The sequence below is a fragment of the Charadrius vociferus genome, unplaced genomic scaffold (assembly GCF_000708025.1).
Source record: "Charadrius vociferus isolate BGI_N301 unplaced genomic scaffold, ASM70802v2 scaffold49, whole genome shotgun sequence".
NCBI classification, from domain to species: domain Eukaryota; kingdom Metazoa; phylum Chordata; class Aves; order Charadriiformes; family Charadriidae; genus Charadrius; species Charadrius vociferus.
This window is the reverse complement of record NW_009661375.1, coordinates 4862950-4877059: the sequence shown is the minus strand read 5'-3', so window position 1 is coordinate 4877059 and position 14110 is coordinate 4862950.

Here is a 14110-nt window from a genome sequence, read left to right as displayed (position 1 = left end):
CCCCCCGCCCACCGAAAGGTGTTTTTCAGCGGCGGGAGGGTGACCCGTAGCCCTTTGCCGTCTTGCCGCGCTGGTTTTCCTGCTCAGCCGGCACAAAATCCCACCAATTTTTACTTCAGAGTTTACCCAAACCGGCCGTTTCCCACCGTCCCCAGCTAAAGGATGGGCGGCGCGCCGGGAAACTTGGCAGGTTTTTCTCAGAAGAGAGGACTGCGTCTCCCCGCGTACCTTCATCTGTCCTCCTGGTAAGGAGGACTAAATATATAGCGCCATTTTCCTGCCCTGCCCCTCCCAGCTATGGCACTAATCCTGCAAGTATTTGCCTACACAGATCATTCCGTTAAACTCAGCAGAAAGGCGGGTGCGGGCGATGGCGAGCACATGCCGATGGTCCTGCCCCTTCCCCTGGCCAGTGCCCATCTATTTGCACTTTTCAAGGTCATTATTCGGCCATTTCTGGAGGGACTGGGAAAAAGGAACAGCAGGAGCAGGCCACAGGCGCTACGGTATCTGCAACAGGCATAAAACCGCAATATTTTTACTGATTTATTTGCGTAAATCATTACTACCAAAACAAAAAGGGTATTCGCTACAGACCCAGTCCCGTGATGGCGTGATGACTCGGTTAATCTGCTCACTCTGAATTTAATTAAACGCCAGGGAAAATCTAGGCTGGCTTCACAGTTCTTTCGCAATTGCCTTTCCGTGTACGGCAATCACTGGGAGTTGGTGTAGAAACAGCGCTTCTGGCGTGGCCTCCTTGGGAAATGGGCAAGTAAGAGTGAAATCAATCTTCCTCCCAACCGGGCACAGTGGTTCAGTTCACCTTTGCATTTCCACGCTCGAAAGGCTTCGCCGTGGGCGCTTGCTGCTGCGTCCTGGACTGCCAGCGGTGACAGCAGGAGTCTCCAGAGCGTGACGTTTCTTCCTGAGCAATCTGGTGGTTGGAAACCTTAATTGATGAGCACACATGCAGCTGATGACAGTGATGGTGTCTCATCTTAAATACCAAACTGGGGCTGTGATAGCACTTTTAATCAACGTCCTTACCGGCCAACCTTGATGTTATGATTGCCCGATGTGTAATAAATGTACCCCCTTTTTTGCAGAAGCAGAAAGGATGATGAAATTTTGTACAAATATTTATTTGTGTACAAAGCTTTCCCCTGCTTTAGGCAAATGTAGCTCTTCATCTGTGTATATATATATATGCTGAAGGTTGTAAAAAGAGCTGCAGACTTTATATAATTCGTGTGCAATTAATCCATCTTAGTGCCAGGAACAGGGCTCGGGGGGCCTAACACCGAGCCCTGGCCACATCCTATTGGAAGACATTACTTTGCACTCTAAATTAGGTAATGGAAAAAAAAGTTGGGATGAAATGGCAAATTTAGAGCTTGTGTGCAGCTCTTAAGGAAGACAATGGAAGCTGTGTGAAAGAAATTTGGCTTCCAATTAGTAAGAGGCATTATTTTCCATGCCTCCATTGTAGGACCTACGATGGTATTGTTTAAATTATTCAGCAGGGCTGTTTGGTGTGATAATGTGAGGGCAATTCTTTATTACAGGTCCATGTTGCAGGGGCTGTGCTGTTGCCTCTCTGTTACAAGTATAGGCCACTTTGTTTTTTCTGCAGCATCATATAAATATTTGGGTTGGAGAGAAGCTCTGGTCTAACCTCCGGCTCCAAACAGGGCTAGCTGTGAACCTCGTCTGGCTGTTTTTTGAGTGTCTCCAAAGATGGAGATTGCACAACCTCTCTGGACATTCAGTCCCATCCCTAAATATGGTCACTGTGAATACTCCCATTATTCCTTGCATCTCGTCAGACTTTCCTTTGCTGCAACTTGCGACTGTTGCTGCTTGTCCTTTCGCCACGTACCTCTGCGAAGCATCTGCCTGCCCTCTCACCCCACTCTGGGCGGATGGAAGCTGCAGTAAGATCCCTCCTCCCCTCTCTTCTAGCCCCAAAACGTCGTTTCCACAGCCTCTCTTCATATGCCATGTGCCCTGGCCAGTGGCACCCCTCTGGATCCCTCCAGTTCATCAACATCCCTCTTGTCTTTCAGTGGCAAAATTTGGCATAATTGCCTTAGCCTTTATTTTGGGGTAAAAGACCAACAGACATGTTATGGTTTGAGGAACCCACAACAATTTATTGTCATTTAGACAATTATTCTCTCACCTGATGACCCCTCCCCAGCCGGGAAGGAATCAGGAAAAGACAAGGAAACACGGGGGTTGAAATATAAACAGATTTCATAGAATAAGACTAGATAATTAACGTTAATAACACAAAGGAACCAGTATTGATCCCAACACCAATATAAAATATACAAGGATTATACTCAGGCCATGCTATCAGTCGGAAGCTGTGCACTCCCAGCAGTGGGCAGCAAATGTGGGACACTGCCAGCGCTGCGGCTTCAGGAGGACAGGAAGGACTCAGGGCTCCAGCACAGGGGCAAAGAGTTCCTTGGATCGCAGGCATTAAGGGAGAGGGAGCACTTCGCAGCAAACTTTCTAATTTATATAGGTTGTGACGTTCATGGTATGAAATAACCCTGCTGGCCAGCTTTGGTCAAGTGCCTGGACCTCGTTCCTCATCCCCGCACCTGGAGAGCTGGAAAACACTGAAGCCTTGAAACCCGCACACCATAGCTGGCTATACAGTAAATATTTTCACAAATTCAGACACTAGAGTCTTCTAAAAGTATAGTTTTCCCAAGCATTAGAAGAGACCTTACTGCAAAGTAAAATTACTGAAAGGGAAATTAGTCCTGTGTCGCTCAAACCAGGACAAGACAATACTTTAATTGTCCGTTTTAGTACTTTTCAGGGACAATAACGCAGATCTTGAAATGTGACAAACGTCAGAGTCAGGAAACTTTATCACGCCCAGAGGGCTGCGCATGCCACAAACAATAAATTCAGAGGAACAATAACACTATCTTTCTTGCACCTCCCGCTTTTACATCAGCTAGTGAGAAGAAGAAAATCTGAGACACAGTGGAGGCATCCCTTTTCTATCCAACCGGAAAATAAAAGGATTAGGTTTTATTTTTTTTTAACAAGATTAAAATTGTGGAATGTAATGTCAGTTTTAGTTAAGAAAATGCCAGTCTGACAATGGGCTAGAACAGTGAGGTATAAGATATTTTCAGTTACAGCGTTGATTCTTACTGGGCGATGTCACTCAGCTTTTATGTTCATGCTTCACTGTGCACTGTGAACATCATGCGCTCGGAAGAATTAGCTGAGCCACCCTGAAGCTAGATTTTAAAGGATACCAGATGGTATGTTCGATGCATGTGGCAAGCTTTTATATGCTTTTCCCCTATGGCCAATCACTGACTGATAATTTATTTCAAAACCCTCATAAAATAAATCACTTTGAAAATGATGCTGTCTCTAGTTAATAAGTGCTCTTTCTCAAGGCAGAGGCTTGTTGCCGTGAAGATAAAATCATAAAACTGGTTCAAAGTGCATTGGGATTGCAAATGCACCCTGTCGAGGAGATGAGATAAACTGGATTGAACTGGGAAGGAAGCATGGCTGTCTGCTTGTTGTGAAATTATAAGCAGGTGAGCTGTCATTAAAGACACTTCGACAGTCACTTAGGTGCTAACACACAGGTTTTCTGTGACAAGGAGTGAATTTTTTTGGGTACGTTTTCTTTCCACGGTGGTGGATATGTAGAGCCTTGATCTTGCGTCAAGCTACTGTGCGAGTTTGTTTTCAGATTTTGGAGCTAGTGATTATGTCTGGCAGCAGAAGACAGAGCTCGCTTCGCTTGTTCTTTCGTAAATAAGAAGCAGAAAATTTCTGTGCCACCAGTGAAACCCACCTCATCATCTGTCCTTTCAGAGAGGCACCCACCTTCTCCCCATCCCCAACAAGAGAACCACGGTTCCCCCGACGGATCCAAACCTTTATTGTCCCCTTTCTGTCCTCCTCTTTCCCCTTCCTCTGCATGCCCGGTCCCAAACTGTGGCTCCTGGTGCGGTGTTGCAATCCTCAGCCTCTCAATGAGTTTTGTGACATTTGCTGTTTGGCTTACAGCCACGGCTCCGACAGGCAGATGATAATATGAAATTATGGCCCTTGGTTCTCTGAAGGATCATGTTTTCAAGTGCTCACTGCTGTGGAGACAAGCTGGAAAATTTCTTTTTCTTTTCAAAAGCTCGAAGAGCAAAAGGCAAATAAAAGGACCCCTTATTTTATTTCACTCTTATTTATTTTGCAATTGCAGATGAGGCTCTTTGTCTGGAGAAGGAGGTGAAGAGTAGCCGGCTTGTGGAGGCTTTGGCCTGGCAATGAGGGCAGAGTTGATTTTCCTGTAGCCCAGATTCTCTGACAGATTTAAACACACACAGGCACACACACATCCCCGGTGGAGAAACTTAAGAATAGTCACAGTGCGACCGACTAGAGGTCCAGCTGGCCTCAAGTCGAGTCCTGTGTGACTGTGGGCAACACCAGATCCTTAGGAAAAGGAAAAAGACAAGAAATGTGGAATGGTCTTCCCCTCGCAAAGCCTGCGAGCCCCCGGCAATCCTCAGTCTGGGGTAACATCTGCATCACCCACAGCTGGAGACCCGCCGCAGGCAAGGCCAGTACTGTGTGAAGGTGTCGTTCGTGCCATGGGGTACCTGCTGGTTATCTCTGCCATCCCGTGAGCGGCTCCCGTCAGGAGGAATGTGCCCAGGTTGCTAAATCTCAATCACTCAGTTTTTCATCACTTCCCTATGACGCCACTTGTCTTTGCACCTCGTGTTATCCTTCTATGCAGAGCTGTTGGGATCTGTTTGTTCGACGCATCTGCACTCGGGCACTTCTCTGCAAACCCACCGAGGACCTTTGAGACCTCTCGTTTTGCACAGCCGCTGATGTCTGCCTTTCTATATGTGAAATTAATTGTTCACCTGCAAGTTGCTCATGTCTCTACTCCAGATGTATATTGATGGTGTAGCCATACTGCTGAGGTCAATGATCCACTGATCAGTGCCAAAGAACACATTTACAGTCAAATGGCTTGTATTCATTCAGGGAATGATGCGCGTAAGGATCATTTGAGCTCGTGAAGGATCTATAAGTCACCGATATGACCAAGGTGCTACTGAAGGGCGTGCGATGAATTATTGACATGAGTATGCAGTATAAAACACTGTGTGGAAAGCGTTAGATCCAGCGCTGATCCAGGGGTGCGTGGCAGCGTGGGCTGAGCTGCCTTTTCTGCTTGCGTGGGGTTTGGTGCAGAGCCTGGCTCCAGGGGGCTCTCCTTTTACTCACACATCTGGGAGGTTCACAGCAGCTGAACAGAAGCTGGCCATCTGACCCGAAATCCTTCAGATGAAGACGAAATTGTTGCTCACCTGTTAATTTCAGTAGTTTTAGGAATCTCTCAGAGTGGGGGTATTTTTCCCAATGTTTCTATGCTGAACCAGGATGGACATTTCCCAGGTACCTGGTGCAGCTGAGGGAGTTTAGTCCATTCCAGACGAAGGTTTTGTATCTTACCTTTACCCTTCCTGCTCCATGGCTGCAACTGCCTCCTCAGTTTTGGTTGACCCCATCAAAAGAGCACGAATTTCATCCATCCACTGCAACTTTGATACAGTAAAATCTTGTCACATCAGCTAATGGTCACTTAATGCTCTGAGAAAATCTGTGGGAATAACACCCGTGTCATTCCTCCTCCTTCTCTTCAGCTTTCAGGCCCTGATTCAGCAAATAGCTGCAGTGCCGTGCTGAAGTGGTGCCTTTTAGCTGCTAATGCCATGCAAAAAATGCCCTGAGAATAAAGCGGTTTTCATGACCGCTGTTAAGAATCCACTTCCTTCTTTGGGTCTTATTTTTCCATCAGCCTGCTGGAAGAGTACAGTCGGAAAACAGATTAGCCCAGGAAAGACTTCTTCTGAACTAATAAACATACCGCAAATACACTTCTTAGTCATATTTTAGGTCAAATGGATTTGTCAAGTCAATAGTCAGCCAAGTATGAAGGATTCCTATAAATAAATGGGACTTAAATATTTTTAATATCTGCCTGACAGAGCTTCTTTAAAGTGCAAATGTGGCTGGAATTAACTGAAGTTGGGATCATTTCAAGCAAGAGTCATTAAAAAAAAGAATAGAAAACAAACATTTGAACTTTTTAACCTTGGGGTTGTTTCCAGCCACATGCCTAGCAATGATAATAAATTCAGAAAATTCCATGAAAATCTCTATTCTTTGGACTCTTAAGGCATTTAGCATAATGTTCTCAGTTCCTCGTCTCTCTTATGAAAACAGGAAGAAATTATGCAGGGTAGTAGCTGTTTAAATACTAGAAAGTCTCCCTGGGGAGAATTACAGACATTTCAGTGATAAATTGGAAGTGAGATAACGGAAGGTTTGGAATGAGCCTGATCCAAAGTTCATTTTGGAGCTTCCTCATTGATTTCGGGGCTTTTTGTATGAGGTTTGAGATGAGAAAGCCTCAGCCCAGTGGGGTTTGGGTGACAGGTTTGTCTTTGTGCAGGTTTACCCTGTGGAGCAGGGTAAAAAAAAAAAAAGTTAATCCGGCACTGGATTTTTTTCATGGAAGTCCTACATCCAAACTTCATTTTCCGGGCAGCTGGGCTGATCTTCTCCCTGCCAGACTTATATCTCTGGGCTATATGAGTGGGCATTATATGTTATCGAAGTTCTCCCTGTCTGGGGCCAAGCGCTACTCCTCCCTGCAAATGTTTGTGATGTTGTCTGAAGGAACAGATTTCAAATCCCCACTGTAAGCTTCCCCCCAACCCCAGGGGTGAATGCATCCTAATTAATTAGCAGAAAGACAGCCATTTAGAAAGAAAAGGAACTGACTATTGTGATAAAGTACATTGCGAAAGTGCTGGGCTCCACTCTCACAATATCACAGGGATCTGAGGACATAATTGCCTTGTTATTTCGTGCTCCCCAGGGCTGTGCTGGAGGCAGTTTAGCAGAATGGGCACTTAAAAACTGCCTCCAGCAAACTCCGCTCCCCGCTGCCCGCTTTCCCAGGTCCCTCCTTGCCTTTGCTCTGCTTGGCAGGAGCTCCTTCTCCTCCTCCTCTTGGAAATTCCCATCCTTTGATTCCCCATCCCATGACCGCTGCCCCGGACTTGGTTAGTGCCACTGCTGCCGAGCCCCCTCCCCTCCACCGCCTCCCCTACATCAATATATTTTTTCCCATTTTATGCTTGGACTTGAAATTCTTCAGGACACAGAGCATGTCCTTGTTTTTGTTTTGAGGTTCGCAGTATCCAGCCACTGTTGCAATACAAATAACGAACAGGAATAACACTTCCTCGGTAATATTCCGGCCCAGCGTCACAGGGTCCAGGCCGGTTGGTGACCTGAGAAAACCAGTCTCGTTCTGCACCGTGTCACACTCCTCCCTCGGCCCTACTTTAGCTAAACACATTCTGGGAAAACAACAAGATGTGCTGCCAAAATAGCAGAACGGACCAACTCCCCAAACAGGAGACCTTCCCCCAGCTCCGCTATTTGAACCACAGGTTTAATGAAGTTACAGGAGGCAAAAACAAGCGCAATGTTATTTCAACTTATGAATAGCTCCTAATCGCACAAATTGTTCCTAAGGAACAAGTAGGTAGCGAGGATTGCAGGATCAGACTCCAAAATGATTATGCTGAAGTGCAGTGAAAAAATGAATGGACCCTTTCCCTCTCGGCAAAGGTTTAACAGCCAGCACTGGAATTAGGTCCGATACTGCTAGAAATGACTTTTCTTTTAGACAAAGCATATATTACATGCCTGCTAAAGTGTATTTTCATAGTCAAAAATGAACTGTAATTGACAAATGAATTAAGTATACTTTTGTGGAGTTCTACTCTCGTTCGTTCACTGATTTACAGTCCGTTGATCGCAATCAATCTCCCCGCTGTTAGAAATTAAGAAGCACTATCATATTTAGGCGGTAAAAACACCAGCATACAGCGCCTCATTCAAAGGAACTTCATAACGTTCTCATGGCTAGTAATGCTCATTTTTATTTTGAGACAAGTAGAGCACCCATTGCTGAGCTGGGCTGGCCGCTGCCTGAGCTGCTCTTCCTCGAGCCTTCGCTGGTGGCCACTGCTGGGGACGGGGCACTTGCCTGGATGGGCTTTTGGCCCAGCCTGGCACGGCCAGTCACATGTTCTGCTCCTATATAAGACAATTAGATAAATCAGTGTAAAAGTCTTGTATTAGAGTACAAACACAGTGAAGGCGAAGCTGGTGGAGGCAGTGAAAGAAAGAATCGTGGATGCTCGTGACAGTGCTCCAGCCAACGTGCGGTGGCGGGAGGGGCACGTCTCTTTGCCGTCCTTCCACCACTGTGCACGTCAGGTTCAGGTGGTGGATCAGCTACACTTGTGATTTCAGCTGCTACAATATTAAATATCATTTGCTAATGCCATATGTTATTTGTGTGATAACAAATGTGCCATTTTTAGCTCCTAAAGTGTCCGACGAATTTATCTGGAATAATTTCTACCCGAACGTGGCCAAACATTTGACAAAGAGGGTTCCAAAATGTGCTTTGGGGAGAGCTATTGGATTACAGTGTGTGGGTATCAAAGCAGCGAAGAGTACAATCTGGGGGAAGAAGGGCAGTAGATTCAAGAGCAGGGGCGGAACGCTTGGCTTGGGAAGCTCTCGGGAAGACGCGACTCCGGTTCCCCTGTCTCCCCGCCTCCCCCTTCCCTCCCTTTAGGTCTTCTCCAGCCTCCCCCTTCCTTTCCCCCTCAATAATCCTGTCTGCCTGGAATCACAATAAAGGAGCACAGTGGATAAAGCGAGGGATTATTCACTTGCGCTTTTGCTATTAAATGAAGCATAATATCAAAGTATTCCATGCGTCCCCCCTGGCTCACAGGAAAGAAAGGATCCTTTTATTCCTTGGCTAGTCTTTTGTGTACCCAAAATCTGCCGCCCACTCAGGTAATTTTTACCAACAGATCGTACCTGTGGTAGCAAAAGATCCTGCGAGGAGGGAATATCCAGCAGCCACCGAGCGTTGCTCACACGTGAGAGTGGCTGGTTGGCAAAGAGGTGATTTTTTTTGACTCACTTGGAGGAGAGGAGGACTCAGGAAGAGGCAGTTGCTCAAACAGGGAATGGGTTTGGGTTTTTTTTTTTTTTTTTGGCTTCTCTTAATAAATGCCTGTGTTCTTAGTGAATCAGCGTAAAAGAGACAAAGGGCAAGTGCCTCATGGGGCCGGCACACTCAAACTCGCCCCCTCCCACTCAGTTTGGGTTTTTTTTTTTTTTTTTTGGCTTCTCTTAATAAATGCCTGTGTTCTTAGTGAATCAGCGTAAAAGAGACAAAGGGCAAGTGCCTCATGGGGCCGGCACACTCAAACTCGCCCCCTCCCACTCAGTGCCACCTTTGAATACATCTTCCCCAATAAAACATTCCTCTATTTCCCCTTCACATTTGCCTTCTCTTTGGGCACGGGACCAAGATTCCTTGTGTACAAGGACAGCGGAGCCAGCGGCATCACACCAAGATGTAATTTGGCTCGGACAGTATAAAAATGACAGGAGGATAAAAACGACAGGATGTCCCCCTCGCCAACCCCGTGTTACCTTGGCAGCACCGGGGTAACAACCCCGTGTTACCTTCTAGTCTAATGCCAGCGATTTTGCTGTACAGAGGCGGACAAGAAAAGCCTTCAGCTTGCCCTCAGCCTCCAGCTTGCCAGGTCAGAGGTGTCCTGACAAACAAGGAATTTCTGGGGAGGAGGAAGATCAGACAGAGATATTCCTTGCCAAAAACACCAGGGTGGAGATTTCCCATTCCTACTGATGAGAGGTCACCACCAGCCACACAGAGAAAAGTCTCTGTTGCACACCAGCACTGCCTGCCTTCCTCGGTTCAGCTGTCGTCCCAAATTCCCCTTTCTTGCTGCGATTTCCCACTCAGGTTATGCTTCGCGCTCCTGCAGACATCCTTCCCTTGGGGTGACAGCACCCTTTGCCTGTTGGAAGCATTAGATGCCTCTGGAATAACACTAAGGTGCTGAGAAAGAAATTAATTTTGGGGGTTGTTCATTTCTAATGTGCTAAAACCATCAGAAAAAAAGATATCCACAAACCTGAAATGATCTAATTTTGCAGCTGCGCTGGTGGAGAAAAACACTGTGTCAGATCTAGTAGAGCTATTCCCTTTCCCCTGCCCCTCTCTCCCCCAGTATTTTCCAGAGACCTTTCCTCCTTCCCCTAAGCCGGAGGATGTGACGTTTCGGATGGCTCCAAACAAGTTGTACAGCAACACAGCCAGTGATCAAATTGATTTTTCTTGACTAAATTTGCTTGATCTTTTTTTTTCAGGCTTTGGATATCAATTAAAAGAACACTACTCTTTTGTCTTTTGTGTTGCTCCCCTACAAAATAATGAACTGTTTAATACACTAGAGGCAATTTCAAATTATCTAGTTTAATGAGGAAGGTTGTGACAGAAGATTTATTACCCTTTCTGATCTGCTAATGTATTTTCCCAACCATCCCAGCAGAACCAATCACCGTATTTTCATTATACACTCTATTTTCAGGGGTTCATTAGTTGTAGACTAAAAATAACAGCGAAGGTCTCAGTCTGAGAGCTAATCCAATTTTTTTTAATTGGAAACAAAATTTGATTAGACAACTTTCTAATCATAACAGCATCAAGCATCAAGACCCTTACTGAGCGTTTTGTCCAAATTGCAACTTCACGTGACTACACATAAAGACCTGACCTAGAAATACGATCACCTAACTGCTACGACGGACAGACCCAGCCTTTTCCTTAAACAAAAAAATCCCACGTTAGCACAAGCAATGGACTGTAGTCTGGTCCAGCTGACGCCTGTTAAAAGAAAAAGGTCTGGCAATGAACCTGTTCAGCTGAGACAAACTCAGAGATGCTCTGAGCTGGTGGCTAAAGACAAGATTTAAGAAATAACGAAGATTTCTTTTTTCCTCCCAAAGAATTTAGAAGAAGAATAAGGAAAATAAGATGGAAGAGCTCCCAGATAGCCCACAGGGCCTCCTGCCTCCAAGCTGGATTCAAATCTTCCTGAAGTTGGCACTTTCCGGCAATGGCTTTGTGCTGGTGGATTACAGTGACAAGAACCCGGTGTTTCCTGCTGCACCATTTTGATACGGAAGAGCCCCAAGCCTAACGAAGACGACAGGCAGACAAACATTTTTGGACTTCACAAGGCACAGTCTTTGCAAAGAGGCGTCACCGCCATGATGGGAAGGTGGAGACGCGCTGCCTGCGTGGCAACCACCCCGTGAGACAGTTGTCCTCGTGTCTCCGCACCGGTAGGGGGAAGCGGGACCTGTATTCACGAGGGCAGCTTTAGCAGGGGGGACACTGGCTTTGGCCCTGGGCAGCGGCCAGACATCCTTAATGACTTTTAATTTTGTTGTGGCTATGTTGCGGCAACCCCGGGAGCTATGCTCCCTGATCCAGGCATCCCTCTGCCCGGTCCCAAACACACGCCGTTCAAGGGAGTCTCCCCCAGCAATAAAATACCTGGAGTAGCCACGCCAGGACATCCTTGGGGCGCTTGGCAGTCCAACCCTGCAAGGATCCCCGCAGGACGGTGTTCCTAACGACCTGCCCGCGGGGAGGCTGGGCTGGGGATGCGTTTTGGCCAGATAACGTATCGCTCCCGCACCCAGGGGATTTTTAAAATGGATGTAGAGAAGAGGGAAGTTATTGCAACTCACGTCAGCCCTGTGCTATAGATTTTACATGCATAAATTATGTATTTACGTTCAAAACTCTATTATTCATAGAGTTGAGTAAACAAGTATTGATTTTTACACTGTAGCACAGACAAGTATTTCTAATGATGCAGACAGAGACTCTTCTTCCGTCCTCGGTAACTCTGACCTCATCGGTGCTTCCTGAGAGCAGTATTTAACAAGGACGATCAAGTTTAAAACCAGTTAGCTGTCGCTGTCTGGAATGGAAATCAATGTGCGTTTCTTTCTGAATGGACAACTTCTCCACCCACACCACGTCACGCGTGGCTCGTCCTACGGCTGTTTTAGATGCCGAAGCGGAGAGATGCAGACAGAAAGCAGGCGAGGAAAGGATGCGCGAAACCATCTCAGCTCACAGAGCAACCTCAGCTCTCCCACCTTACTGGTGGTGTGAATACAGCAGAAAAAGTAAGCTTCCACGTATTAAAAAAGTGATGCTGCTGCAGAGCTTGTACCAAACCTTTTGAGAAAGGTCCGGCTGTCAGTATGTGAGGCCCTGGAAAGATTTCTCTCCATTAAATGTATGGTACCACCGCACACATTTAGGGATGGCAGAAAAAAAATCCCTTAACTGCGTTTTCCAGTACTACGTTATTTCAGAGGTTAACCAAAATCACTTACTTCATAGCTAACTTTGCTATATTGAATCAGTGTACAAGTTCCTTATTGGATTTTTATTGCAGATAAAATTGACAGAGAAAATCACTAGGATATACTTAAAAATGGGAAGGAAATGTACGTTTACAATAAAAAGGTCTCTGAAGGTCTCTTGTTTCATAGGAAGGAAGCTGTCTTTATATTGCATGAACTATAAAAAATGATTAAAACTGAAGAGAGACAGGAAGCTGATAATTTGATTTATCATCTTAATGGCTATGATTCATGAATAAATAATATAATGGTTTATGTCTCTCTTGTAAAAGAAGTAGAGAAGAGCAATTTGTCTAATAAATGACTTCAAAAATTACGGCTGAGTCTTGTTTGCCACATTTGTTCTATTTAAAAAGAATGAGCGAGTATCTTATTTCTTATTACTTACTAGGACATTTGTTGTATTATTTATAAGAGTCAAAAACCTTAACTAAAAGCCACTCATCTCTGACCACAGTCTCCCATTAGCTTTAAATTCAGGAAAGAGAAAGGGATTGATCACTAGATCAATAAATCTAACCTTAGAGATGACTAAAAGCTTCCTTTAACCTCCTTCCTCCAGCATCCTTTTTCAAAATTAAAGTATCCCCCTTTTTAATTATTTAAGAGCATGTCAATTTTACAGTAAGGCCATGTATGACTGCATCATACAAGGATTTCTTCTTTATATTGGAAACACACCAGCATCTTTAAAAGGAAAGCACTGAAATTATGGTAATGCGTTTATTTTTTTTAAAGTTGGATATGCTACTATAGATACACATATCCTGTTCTAAATGCGCCCTGGGTTCCATCAAGACAAGCGCGGAGAATAGGAAAATCGAGAAGAAATGTGTAGCCCCAATTATCGGACACACAAACCGCCCCAGATCCATCAATGATTCTGATGGAGCTGAAGTTGCTCTGTATTGACCGCACTGGGCCAACAACTGACATTACCATAGAGCTGCAAAAAGTCACTTCAGGCAAAAGCAAACTCCAGAGAACATAATTAATGGAAAGAGCGTTTAATTTTTTTTAAACCATCCTGTAAAAATAGCTTGTATATGTAGTTTGCCCGGCGTGCATCAAGACCCTGACCTTCCCCCCCCCGCCCTCTTATATCAAAATAATTTATCAAAATCAGATCTTTTTTCTTACCAGAAGCAGTTCACACCAACTCAATACGCTGTGTTTCTACTGTCCTCCCGCAGAACTGTCTTCAAAACAACACAAACGGCGTCACGCAGACACAATTCCGGATGCAAAGCTGGCTGGGTACCCCAAAACAGGGGGGCTGCGGCCAGGGTCACCTCTGGATTACGTCCTCGCTCAGCCACTGACCTGCTGCCTGGTCTGGAGCACGTGTTTTTCCACACATCTCCATATCTTTCCTTGCTCCACATTTCATCTTCATCCAGAAGGACTTGGGATCTCTTGCAAGTCTTGCAAGAGCTCGGGCTTAGAAAATGGAAGTACTTACCCTGTTTCTGAGGCTCATTTTTTTGAGAGGGCTTCAACACTGAACTTCAAGACTTGGTTATCTTTGGATCATACTTCAGATGCAAGGGGTTAAAAAGCATTATTGGAGTGAGCAGCACCGGTAAGACTGTTAATGACAGCAGCGGGAGAAAAACTTTAGGATGACAATTCTTGGCATATTGTAAACCCAGTTAATTTCTACAAGGCTTATTTAAAA